This window comes from Trachypithecus francoisi, unplaced genomic scaffold (genome assembly GCF_009764315.1).
Source record: "Trachypithecus francoisi isolate TF-2019V2 unplaced genomic scaffold, Tfra_2.0 Lachesis_group5, whole genome shotgun sequence".
Classification (NCBI taxonomy): domain Eukaryota; kingdom Metazoa; phylum Chordata; class Mammalia; order Primates; family Cercopithecidae; genus Trachypithecus; species Trachypithecus francoisi.
In genome coordinates this window covers 126,856,901-126,877,647 of record NW_022681470.1, presented here as the reverse complement: position 1 = coordinate 126,877,647, position 20,747 = coordinate 126,856,901, and the positions used below count along the sequence as shown (strand labels likewise).

The following is a 20,747-nucleotide window of genomic DNA, read 5'->3' as shown; positions in this document are numbered from 1 at the left end:
CACAGATTGTTTTTTTGGAGGGGTGGGGTGGGGAAAGGGCAGGTGGTGACAGCGAGGCTAGGAGGGAGGGGGTCATGGGTGAGATCTGATATGCTTAATAGAGCAGCAGTCACTCCAAGCAGCTTTGTACCCTGAGGATCCTATCCAAGTTGGTCTTCATATCGGAGCTCAACACTGCCTTACAGAAGATGTTTTGGTGATGAAATAAGAGCTTTCGTATCTGTTTAGGCAGCTCACGTATTCCCGCAAGCCGCCTGACTTGAGCAGGCTGAGTCAGGGACAGGCCGATTTGTTAGATAAACTCAGAGAGTTACAGGTTTCTCAAGACTTTGTAAACCCATCCCGTGTGGGAGTATTTCCCTTTCCTTAAATGGATTATTAGAAAAGCTTGGATGCAAATCAAGAATTCAATTTCTAACCAAGCAAATTTCCACCCACACAGAAAACTCATTTTAGTGTAGGCAACTTCTTATAAATAAAAGATTTTCTTCAACTCTGAGACTGACTTCTCATTAAAATGTGGTGGGACTCTACAGGGGTCCTTTAAGAGTCCCTGTCTGGGTGCTGAAGTTCAACATGTCATAGTTTAAAAGCGCCATAGACACACCAAACGAACCTATGTACTCTCATTTGCTGCTCACACCTTCCCTGGGATGAAGGCTGCTGAGCGAGCTCTACGCTTGGCAAGGAAATGTGGAGCAGGTTGTACCCAAGAATGTCTGTAAGTCCCACCTCTGATCAGACAGGTGTGGCATCAAATCCTGGCCCTGACACAAAAGCTGTATGACTTTGGACAACATACTTAATCTCCCTGAGCCTGGGACTCGTCTAGGTCTTGAAAACAGGGGCACTGACACCCACCTCCCAGTGCTGCTATGAAGACCACACAAGATACCTGGATACAGGTAAAGCCCCTGGATACAGTAATCACTCTGTTTCTTGCTAGCAATTATGTAAGGAACTTTCCTAAACATGTTTTTCTCTTTTCACATGAGGTTTTTTACTGATCATGTGGAAAACTATGATGGTAGATGTTTTGGAAAACACAGAAAGCCATAAAAAAGAAAATAAAAATTGTCATGTCCCCAATACTCAAAAAGAATCACTATTAACATTCTGATATACTTTAATTTCATAACATTCACACACACATGCACACATACTTCTATATAGTCACACACATATAATTTTGTGGTTGAGAATGTATACTGTGTTTTCTTTTTTCACCTAACATTATATTTTGAGCATTTTCTTATATCATTAAAAATTCTTAAAAACATCATGTTCAACAGTTTCAAAGTAATAATAGTTTTTTTCTGTCTTAATTTCATTGTATACAATTATTTGTGTTTCATATTTTTCTTTTTATTCCTAATTTTGCAGATGAATCAACTGATCAAAGCACTTGAACTTTTTAAAAAAGAGTATCTAATAAATTTACTCAAAGAAAGCTTAAATTATACAGAACTGAAAATATTAGAAATCTATAGCTAATTAAATATGTATAAATTAGCCAACTCCGTAGACATTTCTAGTTAAGCATTCATAAAAATACATATTAATTCTTTCCTTTTATGTAGATATAACATATGCCTACATGACATGATGACCCTGGTCAAAAAAAAAATCAGATGCTAAAAATATTCTCAAGTTGGCCGGGCGCGGTGGCTCAAGCCTGTAATCCCAGCACTTTGGGAGGCCGAGACGGGCGGATCACGAGGTCAGGAGTTCGAGACCATCCTGGCTAACACGGTGAAACCCCATCTCTACTAAAAATACAAAAACTAGCCGGGCGAGGTGGCGGGTGCCTGTAGTCCCAGCTACTCGGGAGGCTGAGGCAGGAGAATGGCGTAAACCCGGGAGGCGGAGCTTGCAGTGAGCTGAGATCCGGCCACTGCACTCCAGTCCGGGCGACAGAGCGAGACTCCGCCTCAAAAAAAAAAAAAAAATTCTCAAGTAGTAAAAATGTTGTGAAAAACATTTCAGTGACAATATTCTTCATGAATATAAACCTCTGATTTAATTCCTCTGATTTACCTTTGAATATGCAGAAGCGTGGATGGTTTTAAATTTTTTTTTTTTTTTTAATGTGGTGGTCAGGATTATCATCAAACAAATGTTTTACAGATATTGGTATCATAACACATTGGCTTATTAACATTTAAGGCTTTTTGCATTCACAATATCTCATTGTGAGAAAAACAATTTTAATATTGGTTATTTGCCATAATTTTTTAAACTTTCAAAGCCTTTTCAACATAAGAGAATAGCTGCACACATTTGTTTTCTTATAAAACATAATCTTTAAAAAATTAACTAAGATTGGTCTTTATGGTTCCTAGTAACAAGTCCTTGTCTTATGTTTTCATATAGTTTAAATTATATGCTTATATAATATGCAGGACTACATTAAGACCCAGTAGTTCCTAAACAATGTTACCAAATAACCACATAAATCCCAAATGCACCAAAGTTCAAGTATCTTCATAGTATACTTCCACCTAATTGAAGTTGAAGGTGCTCCTTTTGGGTATTTTTCTACTTCAGTACGAAGTATATTGTTAGAATTTCATTAGTGGGTTTATTCTATGGCTTTTTAAAGACAAAAGTGGTTTTGATTTCTCCCATAGTTCACAATTCTGATGAGACATTTTCTTGGAAGTCATATAGTCAAGGGATGTGTTGAAGAACCAAACACTCTTTAGTAGCTGTAATCTCTCAATTGTTACAATTGCCACTGTAACAAATAAGTGTTTATATCCTTGGCTGTAATAGCAGTATTTCCCAGATGGTGTACCTGTTCCCACAATACACTTCATCGTTTTAAAATATGAATATTTCCATCATTATAATTTGTTTGATGATAATCCTGACCACCACATTTTAATGACTGATTGAATCCAGTTTAAACCAATTATTACATATTTTTCAAACGTGCTTTTAAGTAGTGACTTTGCCAGTGGCACCAAATCTATACAGCAGCCATGTAAGGTGTATTGCTTTTCTTCCTGTAAAGTATTGGTGAGCACAAGAAGGCAATCCACCAAACTCCGAGATCTTCTCTCCTCACCAAATAAGGTACAAATTCACTTACACATATTTTTCTGCAAAAAAGTTAAAGCTACTTTCAATCCCAAATTCATGTTCAGCAGAACTTGTGCAACCTGGGAAACCTTAGGGAAAGCCCACCATATTTTGATAATAGGTTGTCTGTGAAAAATCAGAATCACTGGAGTTAACCAGATATATTTAACTATCACGGCGTAATTTTTCTGGCAGGTGGCCTGCACAAGCCAGTTCATTTTCTTTACTTGCCATGCCCACAGCCCCCACTTGAAGAGGAAAGTTCCTTTCCATAGGAAAGATTTGAGATTTGGAAAAAAAAGATGAACTTTCTTTCTGCAATAGATGTCCTTACGTAGTTTATGTGGGCATTTCCTAGCTTGTCCAATTATTCTAGTTACGTAAGCAGCCAACTGTCTTGGAAATTTGTTAAGCTCCTTCGTGTTCTTATTAGTCAACGTAGAGATCCTTTTTCTAAGACCATCAATGAAATGATTCTCAATAATATTAGAAAATTCCCATTTTTAACAATGGGGTTTCAGATGCTGTAGTCTCTGAACATCAGTGCCTCAGGTTACTGCAGCTGTTCAGCACAGTCCTGGCATCCACCGGGCAGCCCTCTCAGGCCCATGCAAGACCTGCTAGGAGAACTCCCCTTGGGCAAGGGAGGGCACTTTCCTGACTCCACCCAATGCTGGTTCTGCCCTTTTCTGGTGGGTTGGTGGGTCGTGAAGGACCTGGCAGGGGGAAGAGCTACAGTCCATGAGCTATTAAGGCAGTAGTGGAAATTCGCTGTCCAGAAAATGTGTACCAACTTAACTTCCATCAGCAGGGGAGAAAAGTAAAGCTTTGAGAACCTTTGCAACTTTCCCATGCCTGTTCTTATTTGCTCCTATGGCAATTAACAATGAAACCAAAAAAAAAAAGGCAAGGAGGTCTGTGAAAGATGTCAGAGAACCAGAAAGGGGAGATTGGGAAATTGGTCCTCATTCCCCAGGCTCTGGAAAGCAATAGCAGGAAATTGAATAGATGATAAAAGGTTTACAAAGGCCTGAGGGATAAAAGCAAGAGGGATGTGGGGACGGCAAGGAGGTGCCTCTCGGTGTGTATTTTCACCCCAGATGACACAGAATGTCCTTGGGGCAAGGTGGCAGCTCTGTTCCTTTGCACTGAGTTCTAAGTGCAGTGCTGGGCACACTACGGAGCCCAGGAAGTACCATGGAATGATGAGCTCCCATGAGCCTGGAGGAGCACATGGAAAGTGGATTTTTTAAATGGTCATCTGCAAGAAAAATCCAGAGTGGAATTCTTGTATCTGATCAGCTCTATGGACAATTAGGAGCTAGTGTTGGGTGGAAGTGACATAGGTGCCTTTAGACCAGCTTTCTACTTCTGGCTGACTCTTTTGGTTTGGTTTCATTTGGTTGGTTTAATTTTTATTTTATTTATTTTTTAATTAACAAATAACAACTGTACATATTCACAGAGTATGTAGTGATACATATAATAAATGGTGACAGATCAGGGTAATCAGCATGTCCACATCTCAAACATTTATCATTTCTTTGTGTAAACATTCAGTATCCTCCTTCTAGCTGTTTGAAGCTATATAATGTGTACTGTTAGCTAAGTCATCCTACAGTGGTATTGAACACCAAAACTTACTCCTCCTAGCTAGCTATAATTTTGTACCTTTTAACAAATGTCCCCCATCCCTCCTGTTCCTCTACCCTTTCCAGGCTCTAGTATACGCTGTTCTACTTTTTACTTCTTTGAGATCAACTTTATTTTATTTTATTTTATTTTATTTTATTTTTTTTTTTTGAGAGGGAGTCTCGCTGTGTCGCCCAGGCTGGAGTGCAGTGGCGCGATCTCGGCTCACTGCAAGCTCCGCCTTCCGGGTTCCCGCCATTCTCCCGCCTCAGCCTCCGAGTAGCTGGGACTACAGGCGCCCGCCACCGCGCCCGGCTAGTTTTTTTTTTTTTTTTTTTTGTATTCTTAGTAGAGACGGGGTTTCACCGTGTTAGCCAGGAGGGTGTCGATCTCCTGACCTCGTGATCCGCCCGCCTCGGCCTCCCAAAGTGCTGGGATTACAGGCTTGAGCCACCGCGCCCCGCCGAGATCAACTTTATTTATTAAACTTCCACATATGAATAAGAACATGTGGTGTTTGACTTTCTGGTCCTGGCTTACTTCACTTAATGTAATGTTCTGTAGCTCCATCCATGTTCCTGGGAATGACAGGATTTCATTCTTTTTTATGGCTGAATAGTATTCCATAGGGCTTGTTCTTAACAGACTATAGGAAGGAGGTGATCATCCAGGCCTTTTGGTCTTATATAACCTAATCTGGCTGGGCACAGTGGCTCATGCCTGTAATTCCAGCACTTTGGGAGGCCGAGGCAGGTGGATCACGAGGTCAGGAGAGCGAGACCATCCTGGCTAAGACGGTGAAACCCTGTCTCTACTAAAAATACAAAAATTAGCCAGGCAAGGTGGCGGGTGCCTGTAGTCCCAGCTACTCGGGAGGCTGAGGCAGGAGAATGGCGTGAACCCAGGAGGCGCAGCTTGCAGTGAGCTGAGATAGCACCACTGCATTCCAGCCTGGGCGACAGAGCAAGACTCCCCCTCAAAAAAAAAAAAAATTAGCTGGACGTGGTGGCATGCGCCTGTAATCCCAGCTATTCAGGAGGCTAAGGCAGGAGAATTGCTTCAACCCGGGAGGTGGAGGTTGCAGTGAGCCGAGATTGCACCACTGCACTCTGGACTGGGCAACAGAGCAAGACTCTGTCTCAAAAAAAAAAAAAACAAACAAACCTAACCCACTTTCCATCAATCCATCGACCAGCTTTCACCAAGCACCCCTTTAATGCTCTGCACTTTTGCACTTGGGCTGAGCCCTGCAGGGTCGCACTTGAAGTGGAAGCCGCAGTACCTGCCTATGAGGAGCCTGTGGTCTTGGTGAGGAGGCCAGACCAGCACCCATGAAAGAATCACAAACCACGAAAGACCATAGAAAGCAAGCATCAGACTGTGCGAATGGTGCAGTGGGAGTCTCAAGGACAGGAGGTGGATAGGACAGGGGCTTCAGCACAGAGGTGAGGCTTGAGCTTTAGAGATCCTAGGGGTGGCCTTGAGATCTACATGTTCCTTTGAGTGTAAAGGACTGATCCTTCTGAGAGAAGGAAAGGCATCACCCCTCACTTTCTGGGTCCCTTGCTCCTTGCAGGACCCCCTGCACAACACCGCAGTACTCAAGGGCTATCAGTGAAAGGAAAGGGAGGAAAGGAACGAATGGCCTGTGGCAGGGTAAAAACAACTCCAGCTCTTCCTACCAGGCAACTTTTGTGGCTGGCTCCCAGGCTGCCTTGCCTCTGAGGTTCAAAGGAGGCTTGTCTTCTGAGAGTCAGTAGGATTAGACACAATCCCCAGCTCTGTTCCAAGGGTCTGTCAATATCCTCATAATTGGGTATGTTAAGTGCCGGCATATTTACCCTGTTTAATCACGGTTCCACCCCTCTGAGGAAAAAGCTGATAACAGCCACTTGAGGAGAGAGAAACAACAGTGACCTTCTGCAGAACCAACGATAACTTATTCCTTATAAGGAGTGGATCAACAAAATGCCCCGCACTCATCACTCAGGAATGTGCACCTCTTTGTGTGTCCTTCCTAACAGTACCTAGTAACTGGGCTCAACACCTCAGTGCAGCATTTCCTGTCATCGCTAGGACAGCAGAGTGGAGGTGACCTCCCTTCCCACTCATTGGAGAGAACATTCCTGACCCTAAAGTTTCTGAATCAGAGCTGCAATTGCATCGAATAGGAATAAAGGGCTATTGAAAGGAAGGTTTCTGTTATCTGAGAAATCTAACTTTCTAGCAGCTAGAACACCTGTTCACAATGGGATTTTATTTAACCCCTATGAAAAGAAGAGTCAAAAGTTACAGGAATCAAAGCCAAAGTCCCTCCACAAGCTAACATAGTAATAAAACCATCAGTAATTTTAATGATTGTTTACATATAGTGCCTCCTCTAGGTCAGGCACTTTATTTATGATCTGTGAATTCCCGTGTTAACCTAGTAATTGTACCCAGTTTTATAAGAGCGAATATTAAAGCTCAAGGAGAGATCATGTCATTTGCCAGAGTTCACACAGCTAACAAGTGGAAAAACAGAGATTTGAACCTGTTTTCCTGACTCCAAAGCCAGGAAAGTTCTTTCAACTGGAGCCAGAAACACCCTAATGCCTACGGTGACCAGGGTCCCTTCTGGGTCATGTGGTGTGGAGAATGAGTTTGACCACTCTAACTTGTCTTGTACCTCAAGAGGATTTCCCAGACCTTCAAGGAATAAAAGAACATTGTGTTTCCTCCTAAACTGGTTTTTATCCCAATCTTGTGTTGCTCAGAAACACATGGAGCCAGAAAGCCAAATTCCAGAGTCCTCTTTGTGCTCATCCCAGAAGGGGCCCAGGGAGCAGGGTTATCTGAGGCCTATTCATGACATGCTCCAGGCTGTGCCTCCCTCTCCCCGGTTGGCCTGGTAGCCTGTTCACTGGCAGCTCTCATAAGCCACCTAGGCTGCGTCCCTCCAGTCCCATTGCTAGTCAGCTGGGCCAGAACCCACCCCTGTATTCAGTGTGGTTGCCAGACATTCTGCCCCACCATGATCCCCATTCTTCATTCAACCAATATTGTGTGCCCATTATACACGCAAGGCACAGTCATAAGCTCTTGGGGGACAAGACAGAGATGAACCATGCCCTCTGGGAGTGGTCTTTCAGGAATATGGAGTGAATACTCAACCAGTTACTCAACTAATTGCTTAAATACAATTGTATAAATCCTTCAGAAGTTGCCAAGTTGCTAAGGGAGTGTGCAACTGGGGTGGGGATGGGGGGCTTGACTAGGACTGAGGAATGAGGAAAAACCTCTCCTAGGAAGAAGACAAGAGGGCTGAAGCACACAGAAAGAGGGGTCAGTGGTACAAAATGAGGCCAGAGAGGTCAGCAAGGTTCCATATTGAGGGCCTTTATAGGGCTGGACTTTATCTTAGGAACAAGGAGACTCCATTGAAGGGTTCAGGTTGTGAATGTTACATGTGTATGGATCAGGGAAGAAAAGAATGATATGTATGCCAAAAAATTCTGAATTGTGCTGAGAATTAACAACTGTCTTTTTTAGCCCTTGGTCTCCCTAAAATAGTAAGCTTCCTGTAACTCACAGGTTGACAATTAAAGGGATTGTAATAAATGTCCTTTTAAAAAAGTAAGTTTTTATAGACAAGGTCTTGCCTGTTGCCTGGGCTGGAGTGCAATGGCACAATCAAAGCTCTCTGCAGCCTCAAACTCCTGGGCTTAAGCAGTCCTCCTGCCTCAGCCTCCTGAGTGGCCTGGAGTAGAGGTGTGGACCATCACACCCAGCTAATTTTATTTTTTGTAGAGACTTGTTCTCCCTGTGTTGCTGGTCTCAAACTGCCACCCTCAAGCAATCCTCCTGTCTTAGCCTCCCAAAGTGCTGGGATTACAGGTGTGAGCCACCATGCCCAGCCCAGTAAGTTTTCAAGATAATATGGATTTGTTCTTGACAATGAGGACTCAAGCCCAGGCAATCTTCTCCAAGTCACAGTATTCACCTACCCCTGCATCAGTCTGAATCTGGAATCCTCTTCTGGCACAACCACGTTTCAGTGAGTAGGCCCACCCTGGCCCATTCGGAGGGGTGGATTTGAAGAGGCACTTGGGGCCAGTCTGGAGGAAGGAGGCAAGGCAAAGAGTAGAATGGTGCCGGAACCTCAAGGACTGATTCCTTTTATCAGCGTTGTCCACATGGGTTGCTCTTCTGGGCCCTGGGAAAGCATTAGAGACACCCAGACATGATTCGCAGAGTCTGCCCTGACATGTCACCCCAGAAGATTGAGGTCTTTGGTCCTTGAGCCCTTTACTTTGAACACGAGAAGTGTTTGTACCCAGGGACTTACCCAAGTCTTTTTTTTTTTTTTGGAGATGGAGTCTTGCTCTGTCACCCAGGCTGGAGTGCAATGGCACAATCTCGGCTCACTGCAAATTCCGCCTCCCCGTTCAAGTGATTGTCTTGCTTCAGCCTCCCACGTAGCTGGGATTACAGATGCCTGCTACCAGGTCTGGCTAGTTTTTGTATTTTTAGTAGAGATGGGGTTTCACCAGGTTGACCATGCTGGTCTTGAACTCCTGACCTCAGGTGATCCACCCCCTCTGGCCTTCAAAGTGCTGAGATTACAGGCGTGAGCCACCATGCCCAACCTCAAGTCTTTTCTGATCCTAACATTCTGGGACCTAATCACTTCAAAGGAGACATACCATTTCCGGGTGAGGCCCCAGGAGGAATGTTTTATGGTGGACAACTCTGAGGGCTAGTATGGAGCCTGGAGAGAGAATGGAAAGGAAGAAGGGAGCTGATGGGAGGTCCACAAGGACTTTTGTTAAATGGTGGGGAGGGGGCAAGGCAGAAAGCAACTTATGGCATGATTCTACCCAGAGACAGCCCAGCCTTTGAAAACTTGCCCTGCCCAGAGTGAAAAAGATTTAAACAACACACACACACACACACCCATCACACATATATTCCATGCATTTCTTAATTAAGGGAATGCTAATATTTCTTTAAAGTACAATTCTTAAAATGATATTTGGAGACCGTATTCTTTAACTTGTGAGAATATACCTCCAACATCTTAATAAAATTGTGATTAAAAAAAAAACTTTCTCTAATTGTGACTAAATCTGATGTCATTTATTAAAATGCATGCCAGTTTGCAACATTAATAACCTTGTTGCTATGCCTATTCTGCCAAAACCCTTTTCCTAGTATTTCTTAAATCACCACACAGCTGAAAAAGTTTCCACTGGGCTTCTCCCCTCCAAAGAGTTCCTGGGGTGGCCTTGGGATCCACATGGTGGGATCGGCCCACAGGTGGGGGAGGGGGAGGTGCTCTTCATCTGTGTTGCATCAGCAGTGTGAGCTGCTGCTATCATGTGTTGAAAAGAATACGAGACAAAAAGAGATAATGTTTGAAATGGAAAAAAAAAATGGTATTACTAAGCCAAGTGATCAAATATTGCCAATTTTGCTTGCCAGCTATCATGAACTGATAACAAATTAGCAAAAGGCCAAACTTGCATGCACGAAGTTGGCCTGAGCAGTGGCCAGATCCAGACATAGTACATGTCTCTAGATATCACTCATGGCCTACAAGCTTTGTAGTCTTTGCCCTGTGATGAGGCTATCCTCCCAGCAGGGTAAGAGGAAATGATTCCTTGCACTCTAGCTGGATGTAGTGGCTTATACTCTGGCCAGGAGGTCAGAAAACTGTCACAGAACCAACTCTGCTCATTATTCGCTGTGTGCTTTGGCCAAGTCTCCTAACTCATTGGAGTCTGTATTTCTTTATCTCTGAAATGACAGCAACACTCAACACACGTTGACTGAGGACAGACTGTATGCTAGTCTGAACCGTGTGAGTGAACACATAGTCATCACTTCCATGAGAGTGGAGTAGTGGATATAAGACTAAGTACCACATGTGAGTGACTCCAAATATTACAGCATCCTCATTTACTAAATGAACTCTTAAGAAAAGATTTTCACTTTTATATTTGTTGATATTAAAACATATCAGGATGCAAATGAAATAGACAACTGTCTGTGCATAATAATGTGTTATTTTAATTACTTATAGGTAAAATCACATGCTATTCATTAATTTGTATACCTTGATTAAAATGTTGAGTTTAAATTATATATTTAAAAATCACGGCCGGGTGCAGTGGCTCACGCCTGTAATCCCAGGACTTTGGGAGGCCAAAGCAGGTGGGTCACCTGAGCTCAGCAGGTTGAGACCAGCCTGGACAACATGGTGAAACCCCATCTCTACTAAAAATATTTTTTTAAACATTAGCCAGAGGTGGTGGTGGGCACCTGTAATCCCAGTTACTCGGGAGGCTGAGGCAGAAGAATGCTTGAACCCAGGAGACGGAGGTTGCAGTGAGCTGACACGGTGCCACTGCACTCCAGTCTGGGTGACAGCGTGAGACTCCGTCACACAAAAAAAATCACATCATGTTTATAATGCAGAAATACTGCCTTTACCCACTCACAATGCAATACTTTTAATCAAATTCTTCCAGTGCACTTTTGACATCAGTGTTTTGACGTTCCCTAGGGCCAGTCTTCAAGTCCATTTTTCAGAGCACAATATCTTCATATTCATCCGGATTGCTTGAGATTCAGCACTTTTTGAATCTAAATATGACGTTGTCATTGAAAATTGTACCTCATGCCATGATAGTTCTTTCCCTATTTGTGATCTTGCAAGATAACTGTCAGGCCTCTGAGCCCAAGCTAAGCCATCATATCCCCTGTGACAGGCACATATACATCCAGATGGCCTGAAGCATCTGAAGATCCACAAAAGAAGTGAAAATAGCCTTAACTGATGACATTCCACCATTGTGATTTATTTCTGCCCCACTTTAACTGATCAATGTACTTTGTAATCTCCCCAACCCTTAAGAAGGTTCTTTATACTCTCCCCCACCCTTAAGAAGGTTATTTGTAATTCTCCTCACCCTTAAGAATGTACTTTGTAAGATCCACCCCCTGCTCCCAAAACATTGCTCTTAACTCCACCGCCTATCCCAAAACCTATAAGAACTAATGATAATCCCACCACCCTTGCTGACTCTCTTTTCAGACTCAGCCCACCTGCACCCAGGTGAAATAAACAGCCATGTTGCTCACACAAAGCCTGTTTGGTGGTCTCTTCACCTGGATGCGTGAGACATTTGGTGCCGAAGACCTGGGTCGGCGGGGCTCCTTCAGGACGCCAGTCCCCTGTCCTCACCCTCACTCCATGAAGAGATCCACCTATAACCTCGGGTCCTCAGACCAACCAGCTCAAGGAACATCTCACTGATGTTATATCAGGTAAACGGCCTCTTTTCACTCTCTTCTCCAACCTCTCTCACTATCCCTCAACCTCTTTCTCCTTTCAATCTTGGCACCACCCTTCAATCTCTCCTTTCTCGTAATTTAAATTCTTTTCATTTTCTCGTAGAGACAAAGGAGACACATTTTATCCGTGGACCCAAAACTCCGGTGCTGGTCATGGACTTGCGAAGGCAGTCTTCCCTTGGTGTTTAATCATTGCGGGGGCGCCTCTCTGATTATTCACCCACTTTCCATTGGTGTCTGATCTCTGATGGGATGCCTGCCTTGGTCATTCACCCACCCTCCCTTGGTGGCAAGTCAATTCCCTTGGTGGCTGCTCACCCACGTTGCAGCCCAGGACTGCTCCCCACTCCCCTTCACGGTGTCTCTACCCTTCTCTTTAAACTTGCCTCCTTCACTATGGGCAACCTTCCACCCTCCATTTCTCCTTCTTTTCCCTTAGCCTGTGTTCTCAAGAACTTAAAACCTCTTCAACTCTCTCCTGCCCTAAAGTCTTATATTCTTCTGCAACATGGCTTGGCCCCAATACAAACTCGACAATGTTTCTAAATGGCCAGAAAACGGCACTTTTGATTTCTCCATCCTACGAGACCTAGATAACTTTTGTCGAAAAATGGGCAAATGGTCTGAGCATTTTTTCATGTGTCTGTTGGCTGCATAAATGTCTTCTTTTGAGAAGTGTCTGTTCATATTCTATGCCCACTTTTCGATGGGCTTGTTTGATTTTTTCTTGTAAATTTAAGTTCTTTGTAGATCTGGATATTAGCCCTTTGTCAGATGGGTAGATTGCAAAAATTTTCTCCCATTCTGTAGGTTGCCTGTTCACTCTGATGGTAGTTTCTTTTGCTGTGCAGAAGCTCTTCAGTTTGATTAGATCCCATTTATCAATTTTGGTTTTTGTTGCCATTGCTTTTGGTGTTTTAGACATGATGTCCTTGCCCATGTCTATGTCCTGAATGGTATTGTCTAGATTTTCTTCTAGAGTTTTTATGGTTTTAGGTCTAACATTTAAGTCTTTAATCCATCTTGAATTAATTTTTGTATATGCTGTAAGGAAGGGATCCGTTTCAGCTTTCTACATATGGCTAGCCAGTTTTCCCAGCACCATTTATTAAATAGGGAATCCTTTCCCTATTTCTTCTTTTTGTCAGGTTTGTCAAAGATCAGATGGTTGTAGATGTGTGGTATTATTTCTGAGGGCTCTGTTCTGTTCCATTGGTCTATATCTCTGTTTTGGTACCAGTACCATGCTGTTTTGGTTACTGTAGCCTTGTAGTATAGTTTGAAGTCAGGTAGCATGATGCTTTCAGCTTTCTTTTTGCTTAGGATTGTCTTGGCAATGCAGACTCTTTTTTTGGTTCCATATGAAATTTAAAGCCGTTTTTTCCAATTCTGTGAAGAAAGTCAGTGATAGCTTGATGGGGATGGCATTGAATCTATAAATTACTTTGGGCAGTATGGCCATTTTCACGATATTGATTCTTCCTATCCATGAGCACGGAATGCTCTTCCATTTGTTTGTGTCCTCTTTTATTTCGTTGAGCAGTGGTTTGTAGTTCTCCTTGAAGAGATCCTTCACATCCCTTGTAAGTTGGATTCCTAGGTATTTTATTCTCTTTGAAGCAATCGTGAATGGGAGTTCACTCATGATTTGGCTCTCTGTTGTCTGTTATTGGTGTATAGGAATGCTTGTGATTTTTGCACGTTGATTTTGTATCCTGAGACTTTGCTGAAGTTGCTTATCAGCTTAAGGAGATTTTGGGCTGAGACGATGGGGTTTTCTAAATACACAATCATGTCATCTGCAAACAGGGACAATTTAACTTCCTCTTTTTCTAATTGAATACCCTTTATTTCTTTCTCCTGCCTGATTGCCCAGTCCAGAACTTCCAACACTATGTTGAATAGGAGTGGTAAGAGAGGGCATCCCTGTCTTGTGCCAGTTTTCAAAGGGAATGCTTCTACTTTTTCCCATTCAGTATGATATTGGCTATTGGTTTGTCATAAATAGCTCTTATTATTTTGAGATAAGTCCCATCAATACCTAATTTATTGAGAGTTTTTAGCATGAACGGCTATTGAATTTTGTCAAAGGCCTTTTCTGCATCTATTAAGATAATCATGTGGTTTTTGTCTTTGGTTCTGTTTATATGATGGATTACATTTATTGATTTCTGTAAGTTGAACCAGCCTTCATTCCAGGGTCGTACCTCCCCCCACCTTAACCTACAAGTATGGGACATCTCTACTCCCTCCCTGGCAACTGATCACATGCCCATTACCATCCCATTAAAACCTAATCACCCTTACCCTGCTCAACACCAATATCCCATCCCACAGCACGCTTTGAGAGGATTAAAGCCTGTCATCACTTGCCTGTTACAGCATGGGCTTCTAAAACCTGTAAACTCTCCTTACAATTCCCCATTTTACCTGTTCAAAAAGCAGACAAGTCTCATAGGTTAGTTCAGGATCTGCCCCTTATCAACCAATTTGTTTTGCCTCTTCACCCTGTAGTGCCCAATCTGTACACTCTTTTGTCCTCAATACCTTCCTCCACAACTCACTCTTCCATTCTTGATCTTAAAGATGCTTTTTTCACTATTCCCCTGCACCCCTCGTCCCAGCCTCTCTTTGCTTTTACCTGAACTGACCCTGACACCCATCAGTCCCAGCAGCTGACCTGGGCTGTGCTGCTGCAAGGCTTCAGGGACAGCCCTCATTACTTCAGCCAAGCTCTTTTCCATGATTTACTTTCTTTCCACCCCTCTGCTTCTCACCTTATTCAATGTATTGATGATATTCTACTTTGTAGCCCCTCCTTTGAATCTTCTCAATAAGACACCCTCCTGCTCCTTCTACATTTATTCTCCAAAGTATATCGGGTATCCCCCTCCAAAGCTCAAATTTCTTCTCCATCCATTACCTACCTCAGCATAATTCTTCATAAAAACACACGTGCTCTCCCTGCCGACTAATCTCTCAAACCCCAACACCTTCTATAAAACGACTTTCCTTCCTAGGCATGGTTGGATACTTTCATCTTTGGAAACCTGGTTTTGCCATCCTAACAAAACCATTATATAAACTCACAAAAGGAAACCTAGCTGACCCCATAGATCCTAAATGCTTTTCCCACTCCTTTTTCCATTCCTTGAAGACAGCTTTAGAGACTGCCCCCACCCTAGCTCTTCCTGACTCATCCCAAACCTTTTCATTACACACAGCTGAAGTGCAGGGCTATGCAGCTGGAATTCTTACACAAGGACTGGGACTGTGTCCTGTAGCCTTTTTGTCCAAACAACTTGACCTTACTGTTTTAGGCTGGCCATCATGTCTCCTTGCAGTGGCTGCCACCATCCTAATACTTTTAGAGGCCTTCAAAATCACAAACTATGCTCAACTCACTCTCTACAGCTCTCATAACTTCCAAAATCTATTTTCTTCCTCACACCTGATGCATATACTTACTGCTCCCTGGCTCCTTCAGCTATACCCACTCTGTGTTGTGTCTCCCACAATTACCATTGTTCCTGGCCTGGACTTCAATCCTGCCTCCCACATTATTCCAGATATCACACCTGACCCCCATGACTGTATCTCTCTGATCCACCTGACATTCACTCCATTTCTGCATATTTCCTTCTTTCCTGTTCCTCACCCTGAACACACTTGGTTTATTGATGGCAGTTCCACTAGGCCTAATCGCCATTCACTAGCAAAGGCAGGCTATGCTATAGTATCTTCCACATCTATCACTGAGGCTACTGCTCTGCCCCCCTCCACTACCTCTCAGCAAGCTGAACTCATTGCCTTAACTTGAGCCCTCACTCTTGCAAAGGGACTAAGCGTCAATATTTATACTGACTCTAAATACGCCTTCCATATTCTGCACCACCATGCTGTCATATGGGCTGAAAGAGATTTCCTCACTACACAAGGGTCCTTCATCATTAACGCCTCTTTAATAAAAACTCTTCTCAAGGTCACTTTACTTCCAAAAGAAGCTGGAGTCATACACTAAAAGGGCCACCAAAAGGCATCAGATCCCATCACTCAGGGCAATGCTTATCCTGATAAGGTAGCTAAAGAAGCAGCTAGAAATCCAACTTCTGTCCCTCATGGCCAGTTTTTCTCCTTCTCATCTGTCACTCCCACCTACTCCTCCACTGAAACTTCCACCTATCAATGTCTTCCCACACAAGGCAAATGGTTCTTAGACCAAGGAAAATATCTCCTTCCAGCCTCACAGGCCCATTCTATTCTGTCATCATTTCATAACCTCTTCCATGTAGGTTACAAGCCACCAGCCTGTCTCTTAGAACCTCTCATTTCCTTTCCATCATGGAAATCTATCCTCAAGGAAATCACTACTCAGTGTTCCATCTGCTATTCTACTACCCTTTAGGGATTGTTCAGGCCCCCTCCCTTCCCTACACATCAAATTCGGGGATTTGCCCCTGCCCAGGACTGCAAATTGACTTTACTTACACGCCCCAAGTCAGAAAACTGAAATACCTCTTGGTCTGGGTAGACACTTTCACTGGATTGGTGGAGGCCTTTCCCACAGGGTCTGAGTAGGCCACCGCAGTCATTTCTTCCCTTCTATCAGACATAATTCCTCAGTTTGGCCTTCCCACCTCTATACAGTCCGATAATGGGCTGGCCTTTATTAGTCAAATCACCCAAGCAGTTTCTCAGGCTCTTGGTATTTAGTGGAACCTTCATATCCCTCCTGTCCTCAATCTTCAGGAAAGGTAGAACAGACTAATGGTCTTTTAAAGACACACCTCACCAAGCTCAGCCTCCAACTTAAAAAGGACTGGACAGTACTTTTACCTCTTGCCCTTCTCAGAATTAGAGCCTGTCCTCGAGATGCTACAGGGTGCAGTCCATTTGAACTTTTATATGGATGCACTTACTCGGCCCCAGCCTTATCCCAGACAGCAGCCCTGTAGGTGACTATCTTCCAGTCCTCCAGCAGGCTAGACAGGAAATTCACCAGGCTGCTAATCTTCTCTTGCCTACTCCAGCTTTCCAGCCATATGAAGACACCCTAGCTGGACGATGAGTTCTTGTTAAGAATCTGACCCCTTAAACTCTCAATGGACCGGACCCCACTTAGTCATCTATAGTACTCCAATCGCCGTTCGCCTTCAGGACCCTCCCCATTGGGTTCACCATTCCAGGATAAAGCTATGTCCATTGGACAGCCAGCCAGATATCTCCTCTTCCTCCTGGAAGTCGCACATACTCTCCCTTACTTCTCTTAAACTTACTCGCATTTCTGAAGAACAATAATAACCCTTATGAGCCTAATACATCCCTTCATTCTATTAGGTCTATCCATCCTTACCCTACTCTTTGCAACAGGGCTTTACGCAGTCACCCCCACTACTTGGACTGTGCCCCAAAAACTTGTCATCCCTACTATGTTCTGTCTAGTCATACTCCTATTCACCATTCTCAACTACTCATAAATGACCTGCTCTTGTTTGCACTGCCAGTTTACATTGTTCTCCAAGACATCACATTTGATATCTCCTGGTGCTATCCCCAAACCGCCACTCTTGACTCCCTCTTGGATGGGTAGATGATCTTTGGTGGCAGGGCACCCTCCAATACTTCCACCCTGATGAAGTTCTATTCTTTACTTTTATACTCTTATTCTCATTCCCAGCTTATGCCACTCTCTACGTCTCCTTAGTTACCTCCAGCATACTATCAATCTCACCCACTCTCTGCTCACTGCCTCCAATCCTTCTCTAGCAAAGAATTGTTGGCTATGTGTTTCCCTTTCTTCCTGCTCTTACACAGCCATCCCCACTCTGCAGTCCGACTGGGCTACCTCTCCCATCTCCCTGCACCTCAGAACCTCCTTTAATAGCCCTCATCTTTACCTGCCTGAGGAACTTCTTTACTTTCCAGACAGATTTGGTGAGAACTCCCCAGACATCTCACACCAACAAGCTGCCACACTTCTCCACATCTACTTATGGCACCTTTCTCCTTATGTCAATTCCACCCCTGCTCCATATTTGGACCCCTAACCACACAAACAACTATCCCTGTTGCCGCTCCTTTATGCATCTCCTGACAACGGCCTACTGGAATCCCTTAAGGCAACTTTCCACTGTCCAGATGTTCCTTTACTCCTTATCCCCAGAACCCAGCCACACACATTATCAAACAGATGGGAGCACTCCAACTTCACATTACTGATAAGCCCTCTACCATTACTGACAAACCAAAAATCATTGGCAGTCACTACTGTTTAGGAAGACACCTACCCTGCATCTCACTCCATCCTTGGCTACCCTCCCCCTGCTCATCTAATTCTCCTCCTAGACCCTCCTCCTGCTTGCTTATAACCAGCCCCATGAATAGCAGTGAAAGGTCACTTGTAGACACTATGCACTTTCTCCTACAACATGAGAACCGAACCTCTCCCTCTACGCAGTTGCACCATCCATCCCCATTACAATCTCTAACGGCTGCTGCCCTTGCTGGAGCTCTAGGATTTTGGGTGCAGGATTCTTCTTTCAGTACACCCTCTCACCTTTTCACTTTACATTTCTAGTTCTGCCTGACACAAGGCCTCTTCTTTTTATGTGGCCCTTCCACCTACATATGCCTACCTGCCAACTGGATGGGCACATGTACTCTAGTCTTCCTTACCCCCAAAATCCAGTTTGCAGATGGGAACATATAACTGCCTGTCCCCCTCATGACACCAACATGACAAAAAAAAGACTCATCCCACTAATCCCTTTACTTCTGGGTCTAGGACTTTCCGCCTCCACTATTGCACTTGGAACTAGAATAGCAGGCATCTCAACTGCTGCCATCACATTCCACAGCCTCTCTAATGACTTCTCTGCCAGCACTACAGATATATCACAAACTTTATCTGTTCTCCAAGCCCAGGTTGACTCTTTAGCTGCAGTTGTCCTCCAGAACTGCTGAGGCCTCAATTTACTCACTGCTGAAAAAGGAGGATTTTGTATATTTTTAAATGAAGAGGGTTTTTTTTTTACCTAAATCAATCTAGTCTGGTGTATGACAACATTAAAAAAACTCAAGGATAGAGCCCAAAAACTCACCAGCCAAGCAAACAATAACATTGAACCCCCTTGGACACTCTCTAATTGGATGTTCTGGGTACTCCCAATTCTTAGTCCTTTAATACCTATTTTTCTTCTTCTTTTGTTCAGACCTTGTGTCTTTCATTTAGTTTCTCAATTCATACAAAACCGCATCCAGGCCATCACCAGTAATTCTATATGACAAATCCTCCTTCTAACAACCTCACAATATCACTCCTTACCCCAAAATCTTTCTTCAGTTGAATCTCTCCTACTGTAGGTTCCCATGCCACCCCTAATCCCACTCGAAGCAGCCCTCAGAAACATCGCCCATTATCTCTCCATACAACCCCCCAAAATTTTCACCACCCCAACACTTTACCACTATTTTGTTTTATTTTTCATATTAATATAAGAAGATGGAAACGTCAGGCCTCTGAGCCCAAGCTAAGCCATCATATCCCCAGTGACCTGCACGTATACATCCAGATGGCCTGAAGCAACTGAAGATCCACAAAAGAGTGAAAATAGCCTTAACTGATGACATTCCACCATTGTGATTTGTTTCTGCCCCAACCTAACTGATCGATGTACTTTGTAATCTCCCCCACCCTTAAGAAGGTTCTTTATAATCTCCCCCACCCTTAAGAAGGTTCTTTGTAATTCTCCCTACCCTTGAGAATGTACTTTGTGAGATCCACCCCCTGTCCCCAAAACATTGCTCTTAACTCCACTGCCTATCCCAAAACCTATAAGAAATAATGATAATCCCACCATCCTTTGCTCTCTTTTCGGACTCAGCCCGCCTGCACCCAGGTGAAATAAACACCTTGTTGCTCACACAAAGCCTGTTTGGTGGTCTCTTCACACAGACACATGAGACAATAACCACATATCCTTCAAATATGGTATATTAGTAATGTTGACGTTTAACATGATCTTTGTATGGTTTGTTTACTGTGACCTCCAACACTCAACAATTGAGAGGACAGATCCTCAGGAATAATTGCCAAACGTGTCAGATTTCTTTGCCAGTTTTTTTCCTGTATTGCCAGTAGTCCATGAGATCCCACATTAGCATTACTTTAGATGGCTTAAGACTAACATATGTTTATCAAAAAGAAGGTTGCCATCTACAATAAAGTGACTGAATGCTTTGTGTTCTGTAAAGACTCTAAGATGACTCCAACAGATAATTTTGAGGAGAATAGGCAGGATTATATGTGATAATTATAATAAAGCCTAGAGGGCATTAATAGCTCCAAATGAAAAGTGTTTAGAGATAAGAGAGGGTATAGACTAGCTATATGATTAATCATTGAGTTGTTCATTTTTCTTAACCTCTTTACCTAGAAAATAAGGACAGTCAACAATACCTCAAAATGTTGCTGTGAGGAGTAAATGAGGTTATAAATTATAGCATAGTGCCTGACTTGAAGGTGTACTTAGGATGAGGGCCATCATTCCCTGAGTTCTTCCAGCTCCGCTCCCACTTGTGACTCTATGGGGAATGTTAAGGGAAAAGGAACAGGGGCAGGACAAGACAGGAACAAAGTATCTTTGCCCATTGTTCAGCTGAGACACATTAGAGTTTTTCCAAAGGTGCCTTAC

The 20,747-nt window shown here is 43.4% G+C and overlaps 2 long non-coding RNA genes across 3 annotated transcripts in view; one reads left to right on the top strand and one right to left on the bottom strand.

Annotated features, from left to right (window-relative positions):
- LOC117076556 overlaps positions 1–20,747 on the bottom strand; it is a 222,821-nt gene that overhangs the window by 39,552 nt on the left and 162,522 nt on the right. The gene's annotated exons all lie outside the window — the stretch shown is intronic.
- On the top strand, positions 547–19,613 carry LOC117076557. Of its 2 annotated transcripts, none has more exons than XR_004434407.1 (3): positions 547–905; positions 11,795–12,027; positions 19,556–19,613. It is a non-coding gene; the product is annotated as an uncharacterized LOC117076557 (long non-coding RNA). The 2 variants fall into 2 exon arrangements; XR_004434406.1 differs by having other exon boundaries at positions 19,553–19,594.